Below are 11298 nucleotides of genomic sequence, written 5' to 3'. Positions count from 1 at the left end.
AAATAATTTTGCCTAGACTGAAATCCAGCTCTAACTCCCAAACCAGGAACTCGATTCGAGTCTCGTCTTCTCCCACAAGTCTTTCGTGCCAAGGCGGTCGTGTGTGCCAAGTTTCGTGCTAATTCGACACTATTTGGTGATTTTGGGGCGTCAACACCTCGAATTCTGAGTTTCTTAAGAAACTAGTTTGCCTAGACCGAAATCCGGTACAAACTCTCAAACCGGGAACCCGATTCCCACAAGTCTCTTATGCCTAGGCGGTAGTGTGTGCCAAGTTTTGTGCTAATTCGATGCCATTTGGTAGTTTTGGGGCATCAACATCTTGAATTCTAAGTTTCTTAAGGAACTAGTTTGCCTAGATTGAAATTCGGCTTTAACTCCCAAACGGGGAACCCAATTATAGTCTTGTCTTCTTCCACAAGTCTCTCGTGCCTAGGCAATTGTGTGCCAAGTTTCATGCTAATCCAACGTCGTTTGGTGATTTTGGGGCTTCAACACCTCAAATTCTAAGTTTCTTAAAGAACTAGCTTGCCTAGACTGAAATTTGGCTCTAACTCTCAAACTGGGAAACTGATTCGAGTCCCATCTTCTCCTACAAGTCTCTCGTGCCTAGGCGATCGAGTGTGCCAAGTTTCATTCTAATCCAACGCCTTTGATGATTTTGGGGTGTCAACACCTCAAATTCTAAGTTTCTTAAGGAACTAGTTTGTCTAGACTGAAATCCGACTCTAACTCCAAAACTGGAAACCCAATTAGACTCTCGTCTTCTCCCATAAGTCTCTCGTGCCTAGGCGGTCATGTGTGCCAAGTTTTGTGCTAATCCAATGCCATTTTTGGGGCGTCACTGCCTTGAATTCTAAGTTTCTTAAGGAACTAATTTGCCTGGACCAAAATCCCGCTATAACTACCAAATCGAGAACCCGATTTGAGTCCCCTCTTCTCTCACAAGTCTCTTGTGCCTAGGTGGTCGTGTGTGCCAAGTTTCGTGCTAATCCGACGCTGTTTAGTGATTTTGGGGCATCAATACCTTGAATTCTAAGTTTCTTAAGGAACTAGTTTGCCTAGATCGAAATCTGGCTCTAACTCCCAAATCAGGAACCCGTTTCGAGTCCCGCCTTCTCCCACAAGTCTGTCGTGCCAAGGCGGTCGTGCTTGCCAAGTTTCATGCTAATCCGATGCTGTTTGGTGATTTTGGGGCGTCAACACCTCGAATTCTAAGTTTTTTAAGAAACTAGTTTCATGCTAATCCTTTTCTCATCACACTGACCATGTTACAACATATTTAGACAGTTGATCATTGAGACGACATATTGTACATATACTAAAAAATCTACATATGCATCGATGAAATATCACAATGTAAAACACTAGAGCTAATAAAAAAATGTATTCCTAAAATTAGATTAATGCTTTTAAGTGTCATACATAGTCGACATTAGTGATAAAAAGGGAAAAAAATCCAAAACTATATACATGAGCTACTGACCTGATAAGCAAATTTAGTACGAGCCAAATCTAAAGGATATGTGCGTAAAACTGATGTTCCTTTGGCTACTGAACCAGCTAAAAGACCTATAATGGGGCCCACTACCAAGGTAGAGTAATTGTTCAAGATCCAAATGCGATACTGCTCATATGTCATGAAATGTAATGCTGCATAGGGAACAACCTAAAGGACACTAGCTCCATTTCCTCTAAAAGAGAGAATAAAACATGAGTTTAAACAACACTGTCAGTTTTTTTTTCTTTTTTTCTTTTTTATTTTTCATAAGTAACATTGTCTGGGAAATATATCAAAAGGTGAACAGTGAAATTTAATCAAAACTTACTTGTAGAATCCTAAAACACTTTCATGCTTCAGTAACTTCTTTAATGATTGATAGACCCCTAGAGAATGGAACCCTTCAGTTCTAGTCTATAAATATCCAAAGATAGAGGGAGTTAGGAAAATATAAAAGTAATGTATAGAAATAGTAGATACTAATAAAATTTGGCAAATGGAGTAGGCTAATTTAGATCACATGGTCAGAATGTGATGAGGTAGTTTTATATGCAATAGTAATTTAGAAATAGTAGATACTAAGAAATTAGGCAATCGGAACAAAGAAGTGAACACTTGCTTTCAAAATTATATATATATATATATATATTGGAACCAACAATGTAAAGACATAGAACTGAGTATGTCCTGTTAATATTGTATCATTGCGTATTTGATCCTATCCACTTCTTCATCCCCTCTAAGACTCTCTACTGAAGTCTTGGGACTCCATTCTATTAAATACTTAAACATTAATTGCAACTCTTTGTCTTATAAAGAGGGGATTACATTTTCTGAATGTGCATTCCATAAAAAAGCTAGGTCGTCAATGTAAATAAAATAAATCCTAAAAATGTAAAGAAAATCAAATAGCAAGACTAACAGAACAAATCCCACAAAGTAATAAAATACCTTTCAGATTCAGATACAGAAAGAAAACCAATGAAAACGCAAAACGAACGCATGCGTGGAAAGAATAACAAATTCAGTTACTTTATGAAATACGAAATCGATGTAAAAAAAATAAAAAAAAATATTAAAAAAACCTCATAGAATTAATAGAGTTGTGGTCAAATCCAGAAAGAAAATCACCGAAAACTAAAAGCCAATCCTGCCATTCGAAAAACAAGAAGTCTAGGGAAAAAAATCGAAACCGAAATCAATAATAGAGAGCAAGAGAATAACACAAAAAACAAACTTGGAGATTATCTCTAACAACCAACAAGATCAGTAATTCTATAACAGTCGGCTACATCAAAATCCAAACGAGACAGCTTATATAAAAGCATGTTGAAAAATACTAAAAACGGATACAATCATCAGATGTTTCCATTGAGGACCAACATTCTAGTTTAGACAAATTTCACAAGTGGCAGGTGTATCATTAACAGATTTATTGTCAGATTTATTGTAATATTTTTTAAGGAAAAGAGCAAGGCCATAGAAAATTGTAGATTAAAGCAATAAAAATGAATATTATGTCCAACAATTCAAGGTGGTATTGTTAAAGCTAGGTTTCAAAAGAAAAAAAATAGTTAGAGGTTGTGCCCCCCCAAAGTATGTTTAATAACAGAGTTGTAGATGCAGTTTTTGGGTCAACTTTGAACTCAAATCTGTATTCACTTGGATGGAATTAAAATACAAGGCCTACACCATTTGAAAGATATCCGAGTCTAGATTCTAACCAAAAAAAAAAAAAAACTGGTGCGTGATTTCGAGTTTTCTAGACAAAACTATGCCCGCTTTCCCTTAGCTTGAGAGTGCTACCTATTCTATGCAGGTTTCGAATTCAAACATTGTTTTCACTCTCTTTCCAAGTTTCTAAGCTTCATTTTGATACATGCAAACTTGTTTCAACATAAAAAAACATTCTATTCCCAGCAAATCAATGAAAACACAGCTCAAGTTATAGCAATTAGTTGTCAATTTTCGATGCCTAAAATAAATTTTAACAATTAAACACAAATTTCCAGAACTTGCAAAGAAATTGCTATTGTTAAGTAATGTTCCAATTTGTATTCAGTAATTACCTACTATGACATAACAAATTCAGCATTTGAAGCTTCAATTTCAAACACTAGATATAAATAAATAATCTATTTGATAAATTTCCAACCATAACACTCACACTATAAACAAATTCTCATTCAATTGGAATTTAAAAATTGATTTAATATAACGAGTAAAGAACAAGAATAAATTCTTACCGATATGATTCCATTTCATAATATAGTCCCAGCCCAGCCAAACATTTAATTGGATTGAGCAATAATCATATAAGAACTATTCTCTATAATCAAGTATATATACACACATGTGTGTATATATATATAACCACAAGATTCAAAACCCTAAAGCAATTCAGTTCAAAAGAAAACAAATGCCTGAGTTCTCATGGAACTCTCTAAATTGATCGTAAATTTTTCAAAAAGAAATTAATCGAATTTTTTTTATAATGAAAACAAAATCATGAAACCCCAAAATCAAAAGGGCAAGAGGGAAAGAAAAAAAGAAAAAGAAAAAAAAAACCCTAGTTCCACATATATTGGGATAAAAATTTCACAGGAATTAATCAAAAAAAATTTATAATGAAATGATGAAAAGCCTAAATCAAAAACACAAAATCACAAATCACCACAAATTGACAAATATATATATATATATATATACACACAAACAGTAACAGCGAATTCAATCAAGTTTAGTGAATGTAATAAAAGATAAAGAACAGATGTAGAACAAAAATGAAGGTGAAAAGAAGAAATTCAAAGAGTAAATTAAGCAAACACATATATAAACCACAAAACAAATGAGGGAGCTTTTACCTGAGGGAGTTGAATTTGGAGATCACATAGGGTCGTCGACCTAGAGCATGAGATTCAAGCCTTGAAGATAAAAAATAAAATAAAATATAAATAAATAAAGTGTGTGTGTGTGTGTGTGTATGTGTGAAAGAGAGAGAGAGAGAGAGAGAGAGAGAGAGAGAGAGAGAGAGAGAGAGACAAGAGAATACATACCAATGTTATTTACGAGGGCAACAACTTGCTCAGCAAATTCGAGCTCTCTAGAATCCCTAGTTCCTTATATTATAGTGTGCTTCGACATTGATGCTCTACAGATTTGAGCTCTTGTCGGTGGAGGAGTCAGAATGAGAGTGAGATGAGTAGCGCGAAGATGGAGAGAGAGAGAGAGATTTGAACTTGAAAATGAGAGAAGAGAGAAAAAGAAATTGTAGGCACCAAAGGATTTGAGGAAATTTGGAAAAATTGGGGGTTTTTGTCTATTTCTGAGAATATATATTGATCACATTTATGGGATTTTATTTATATTTTGTTAAAATAAATTTATTTTTTTGTAGTTAATGAATTTTTTTAATTTTTGATTTTTTAAAAAAAAATTTAAGGTTGAAAATTTATTTGTTTCATTTTTATTTTAATGAAAAAAAATATTATTATTTTTTATTTGGTAGAAGTATGGGTAATATTTTAATGAAAAATATTTTTTGTTAAAATAAAGTTAATTTTTTGTGCTCAATGAAAAATACTTTTTTGCGGCCCATTTTTTTTGGTTACTAAAAATTAGGAACTAATTTTTTGTGATAGAGGAGAAGGAGCAGCAGTAGTGATGAATGTGGTGGATAAGAGGTGATAGTGGTGGTGGTGGTGGCAAAAGAAATTAGTGGCGAAGTTGTGATAGTGGTAGATGAGATGGAGTGGCAGTGGTAGAGGAGAGGTAATGGTAATAGTAGTGGCATTAGTGGTGGTGGTGATGGTAGTAGTAATGGTAGTCATAGAGGTCACTACAGGAAAAAGCACATTCGGCTACTAAATTTCCCGACTAAAAAAAATTTGGTCCCTGAAAGTATAGCTTTCAGCGACCAAAACAGCATTAGTAGCCAAAAGTAAAGGTTTTTGGCGACTAAACAATTTTAGTAACCAAAAGTCTACAATTGGCGACCAAAACTAAGTTTCGTCACTGATTATATTGGTTTTAGTGACTAAAAAAATTTTAGTTGCCCAAAGTAAAGCTTTTTGGCGACTAAAAAAATTTAGTAGCCAAAAGTCTACAATTGGTGACTAAAAATAAGTTTGGTCCTTGATTATTTAGGCTTTACTGACTAAAAAAATTTTAGTAGCCAAAAGTAAAGCTTTTTGGTGACTAAAAAAATTTTAGTAGCCAAAAGTCTACAATTTGCGACAAAAAAATAAGTTTAGTTGCCAAAAGTGGTCATTTTTAGCGCGAGAGAACAAAAATTCTAAGGCAGGAATTAAATTTTTTGGTGACCAAAATTTTGGTAGTTGAAAGGGCATCATCAGCGACCAAATCCGACTTTGGTTGGCAAAAGTTAAGTTTTTTAGCGACTAAAAAATAATTAGTAGCCAAAAGTATAGAATTGGCGACTAAAAAATATGTTTAGTCGCCAAAAGTGGTCTTTTTGTTTTATTTTGCTACTAAATAATTTATTTTACATAAATTATGTTCAATAAAATAATTATGTTTATACATATACTTTTATATTAATATGGATGTATGTACTATATAAATAATATATGTCATATATATAATCATGTAGTGCTATAGAGGCGTAGTGGGAAGTGTATGGTGCATAACGTTTATGGTGCGGGAGGTTGGCGGTTCGAATCTCCGCAAGAGTGGATCAAATTGTTCTACAACGAATTATTATTTTTTTTCACGTTTGAAGCTTTTGGCGACTAATGGTGTTGGTCAGCGATTGGTTGCCTTTGGCAACTAAAGTTGTTGGTCGACGATTCCTTGACTATTGGCGACTAAAACATTGGTCAGTAAATGTATGATTTTAAAGAAATATAATTAACTATTGGCGGCCAAAATTTTGGTCGCTAAAGACTTGCTTTTGCTGACCAAAGGTTTTTTGGTCGGCAAAACCCTCTAAGACCTTTCCTGACAGGGTTTTGGTGACAAATGTAGCAACCAAAATTTTTGGTCACAGAATGTCATTGGTGACCAAAAACCAGACAATTGGCGACCAATATTTTAGTAGCTAAAAGTGACTTTTTTGTAGTGGATAGAGTGGCAACAACGGTAGTAGTGGTGGTAGTGTAATGGCATTTGTAGTAATGGTGAAGGTGGTAGAGGAGATGGGTGGTGAGAGAGAGAGAGATGAATGAGAGACAGATAGAGAAGAGAGATAGAGATAGAGAGACAGAGATAGAGTGATGAACGAGAAAGAGAGAGAGAGACAAAGTAGTCGCTAAAAGTGCATTTTCTTGTAGTGGATCGATAAATCAAGAGGGAGCTCAGTAAATAGAGAAGAGGGGAGGGAGAGAGTAAGCAAAATGAACACAGTAGGGGAGAGAGACAGACAGACAAACAGACAGGCAGGCAGAGAGAGAAAGAGAGAGAAAAGTGACAAGTGAGAGAGAGGCAGACAGAAAAAGAGAGAGAAACAAGAGATGAGCGAAAGATAGACAAACACAGAGAGAGAGAGAGTGAAAAGAGATGAACGATAGAGAGACATAGAAAAAGAGAGAGACAGAGAGAGAAGAGAGATGAACAAGAAAGATAAAGATGAGAGATGAGGGAAACAGACAGAGAGAGAAGAGAGATGAGAGATGAGCGAGAGAGATAGAGAAAAGAGATGAGCGGGAGAGAGAGAGAGAGAGAGAGATGAGTGAGAGAGAGAGACAGACAGACAAACAGATAGAGAATAGTGATGAGTGAGAGAGAAAAAGAGAAGAGACAGAGATAGAGACAGGAAGATGAAAAAATGGGTGAAAAGAGAAATGTTATATCAAAAGAGTAAGATGACATTTTTTTTTAAAAAAAATTTGCAACAGAAAAATACCATTTTTTTTTACCTTTTTTTTTTTGCGACTACAGCTGGTGCCGTCACAAAAACTCTATTTTTTCGCGACAGCAATCTCTGTTGTCTCAAATACTCTCCTTTTTTTGCGATAGCAATTTCTGCCGTCGCAAATACTCTTTTTTTTCATGACAGCAAATTGTGCTGTCGCAAAAACTTACCTTTTTTGCAACAAGAAGTTGTGCCGTCACAAAAACTCACCTTTTCTGAGACAGCAAGTTATGTCGTCGTAAAAACTCACATTTCTCGCGATAGCAAGTTGTGCCAACGCAAAAAGTCACTTTTTAAGACAACGAGTGTGCCATCGCAAATGCTTCTGTCTTTTAAGCCCACTTTTCTTGTAGTGACAAATCTATTGACAGTTTTTACTTCCACAAATCTTTTAGCAATGCATATTAAATGTGAAGACTTCTTAAAGGCCCACAACACCATACGATATAATTAACTTGTTTTTTGGTAGTACGAAAAGCTACAAAATATTAGCTAGCATTTTTCCACATATTTGCTTAATATACACCACATGATTGCTTCATCCTATGCTATAAGTTTAAGTTGACAAAAGACAAGTTCATTCATGCAAAAGTATACCAATTCTTCCCTTCATTTTCTCTCTTTTTTATTTTGCACTCTCCTCTTCAGCAACAGAATATTGCTAATATTATTCAGGGTTATCCCTTACTTCACTAGGAACACAGCTTCATGTACAGCTTTGCCTTTTGCTAACGGCAATTGTAACAAAGACAAAGGTGGCTCATATCATTCCAGAGAAGAATCAATGTTTGAATTGATTTTTCTATTGACTTTTCTGGACAAAGTTCATTGGAAAAGAACTGAACACTTCAAGGAAATGTTAAATTTTTTTTTTTGGGGGGGGCTTTTTAAATAGATTTCAAGTCAGTGTGAATGCTTTCTTATTATTAATAAGAGAAAGCTGAAAAGAAAGTACAACGAGATTGATAAGGGTGGATGATTATTGGGCAAAGCAAGAAAAAAGCCTAAACAATAACTTCTTTGTGACAAGACAAGGAGGCCTTCATAACAAGATTTCAATCACTGACCTAAATCGACCTAAGCAAAAGAATTGTAAAAGCCATAAGCCCATCTCATTAAGGAGGCAATGTTTTATCATAAAAGCAATGACAATAAAAAGAGGCAACAAATTTTCTAATCACATTATTAAGCCAACAAAACATTACAAACTATGCATTAAATTCATTGACAACAATTTTCTCAAAAGAAAAGAAAAACAAAACAGAACAAAAAGAACAAAAATAAACAAAAAGGTGGGGACTATTACTCCATTGTGGCATTTTATCAAATATCTAGTATACATAATGATTCCTCAAGCATGAGATTTTACTGTGTAGTATCAACAACAATCCATTCACTTCACTAATTACATTGGTTGAAATATGAATATCATATATCATCAAATGTGTGTGCGTGTTTGTGTGTGTGTGTGTGAATATCATAATCAAAATACAAAACATGTTAAAATATGTATTTTATAAATTATATTCCCAAATCAAAATCATTCAAGATGTTCATGAAATCCTTCAAAGTAGAAAAGTTTTGGAGATCTTAACAATGAATTCCACAGACCCAAACTTGTCCGAAGATGCTTTAACTTTTTTGGGATTCTTCATCTTCATGATTATTTCATGGTTATAGTGTTTGGGAAATGACAGTAGATAACCGACCTAAATCGAACAAAGTAGAGTGAAAGGGTTTTGCTGATTGGTATGGAAGAAGTAGAGAACATGATGTGGGGTGTAATTTGAAACAGAGGATGAGGAAGGAAGAAGACAGTGAGAGAGACAAAAACAAAGACAGTAGAAGAAAAAAAGAGGGGTAGAGAGAGAAATTGAGAGACAGAAGAAAGAGGGAGATAGAGAAAGAGAAACAGAGAGAGTAGGCTAACCTTGAAATCATAGTGGTAGCTTGCCATCGTCAACACGCCACGCTGGAGGATGAATGAAGGCTCTGGTACTGCACAAAAGAAGTGTTGATAGACTAGGACACAAATTGTAATCAAGGAGAAGGAGTAGAACGGTTTTGTTTGTTTTTTTTTTTTTTTTTTTTTTGACTGAAATTCTGATATGTTTAAAAAAAATGATTTCGCGCGAAATCAAAAATCTATTTGGCGAGTCTTTTCCTTGGCTTTTTGTAACGTTTGAGTCAAACTGTCACTATAAAAAAATATATGGCAGCGTTTTAGGAAAAAAAATGCTGCTAAAAATTTTATTTTTAGTTGCAGTCAATAACCGCTACAATAGCCTATCTATAGCAGCATTTTTCAGGCCGATACAATAAAAAACACAGCTAAATCTTGATTTTCTTGTAGCGATGATGGGCACTCTCAATTCACTGAATTCAAGGAATACATTTCCACAATCACTTATCTTCCGTCAACACTCAATATAAAAATAATTAATTAGTACTAGTAGAGAGAATATAAAACATTGTAAGTCATATGTTTCTCACCTCATCACTCCATGCATGTGCTTTCAAACTCTTAACAACTTGCGGTAGCTCAAGGTCTACCATCTGAGCACCAAAAGTCCCTTTGGGAAGCAAGTTCTGGAGGGTCAACACAACCGCAACCTAACAAACGTTGATGCAACAAATTTGTTGAATTCAGCACATACATTCTCTAGAGTAGATACAAACACATTTACTACAAACATTAAGACGGGCAAATCAGTCCTACGGTGGCCTCGTTTGGGAAGTTGGCTATTTTAGTAGGCTAAAATTTTTGTGTTTGGAAAAATGGTTGGATTTTTTATAGTAGGATGTGATGTTTGTGAGAGAAAAGTGAAACGATTATGGGTTTGATGTGATATTTTGTCTTATTAACTATTTTAGCATATTTTGTCATTTTGTGGATTTTAGCCAAAAAAAAAAGAACTAAAAATCCACTTGCCAAACAGGGCCATTATAAACTGGGGTAAAGTAGGTTAGCAACCTAAGCAAGAAAGAAAAATATAAACACTATGTTACATGGACACGGGTACGTGTATTGGGTTTGTATCTAGAGGTTGGATTCTTTAAATCTCAAATTTACGAGTACGCGGACTCAGTAAAAAAAAGAAGTCATATTTTTATATTTTTAATTTATTATGTGAGATAACATGGTATTATGTGTAACATGCAACATCAAAAAGGTGTTTTGTATTCTGACCGCCTCTTACGAAGCAAACCAATATCCTTCGCCCATTCAGGCGTCCATGTCACATAACCTTTCTCTAGCCAAGAATCTCGTACCCCTAATCCCATTGATAACGAGTGGGTCCAAATAATTTGATTGTGAATAGCATAGGTGATTTCGGTAAAACGATGCATGAGTTGAAGCTCCCATGTCATGCTGACCCTCCGGAATTTAATTTTTTTTTTTAAAAAAAAATGCAATAAGACCTCATCATGTTCATCCTTGCTAGCATCCGATACAAAAAATACAACAAATGATACATATAAGATAATGTCAAATACAAATATATAAAAAGTGCCCAATGAAGGTGTCAGACACATATCCTACACCTTTATCCGAGTGTGAACACAAGTATTTAATTTATTTTGAAGAGTCCATGTACCCTAGTTGAATTTAGACAAAGATTTTATCATGTTAAAATGAGCAAGCCACCAGCATGCAGTTTAGCATTGTGTTTAGTGATTTATCAATTATTTAAATTTTAAAATAATGAGTGTATCCACTTACTTTTCGTACCATTAATATAATGAGTCGCCCATGAGAAAATTAGTTTTGGTTGACAATATTTTTTTATTATTGCAAAAATTACATTTTCTTGCAGTGGTGGAAATGTTTTCTTCAAAGAAATGTGGCTCGTGCTTTTCATGTTTTTATTTTTTATTTTTGATAATATGTATTGGGAATTAAATTAACATAATTTAAACAGGA

Source organism: Camellia sinensis, chromosome 3, assembly GCF_055761805.1.
Source record: "Camellia sinensis isolate YWXY chromosome 3, ASM5576180v1, whole genome shotgun sequence".
Taxonomy (NCBI): domain Eukaryota; kingdom Viridiplantae; phylum Streptophyta; class Magnoliopsida; order Ericales; family Theaceae; genus Camellia; species Camellia sinensis.
Note: the sequence above shows the minus strand (reverse complement) of the source record.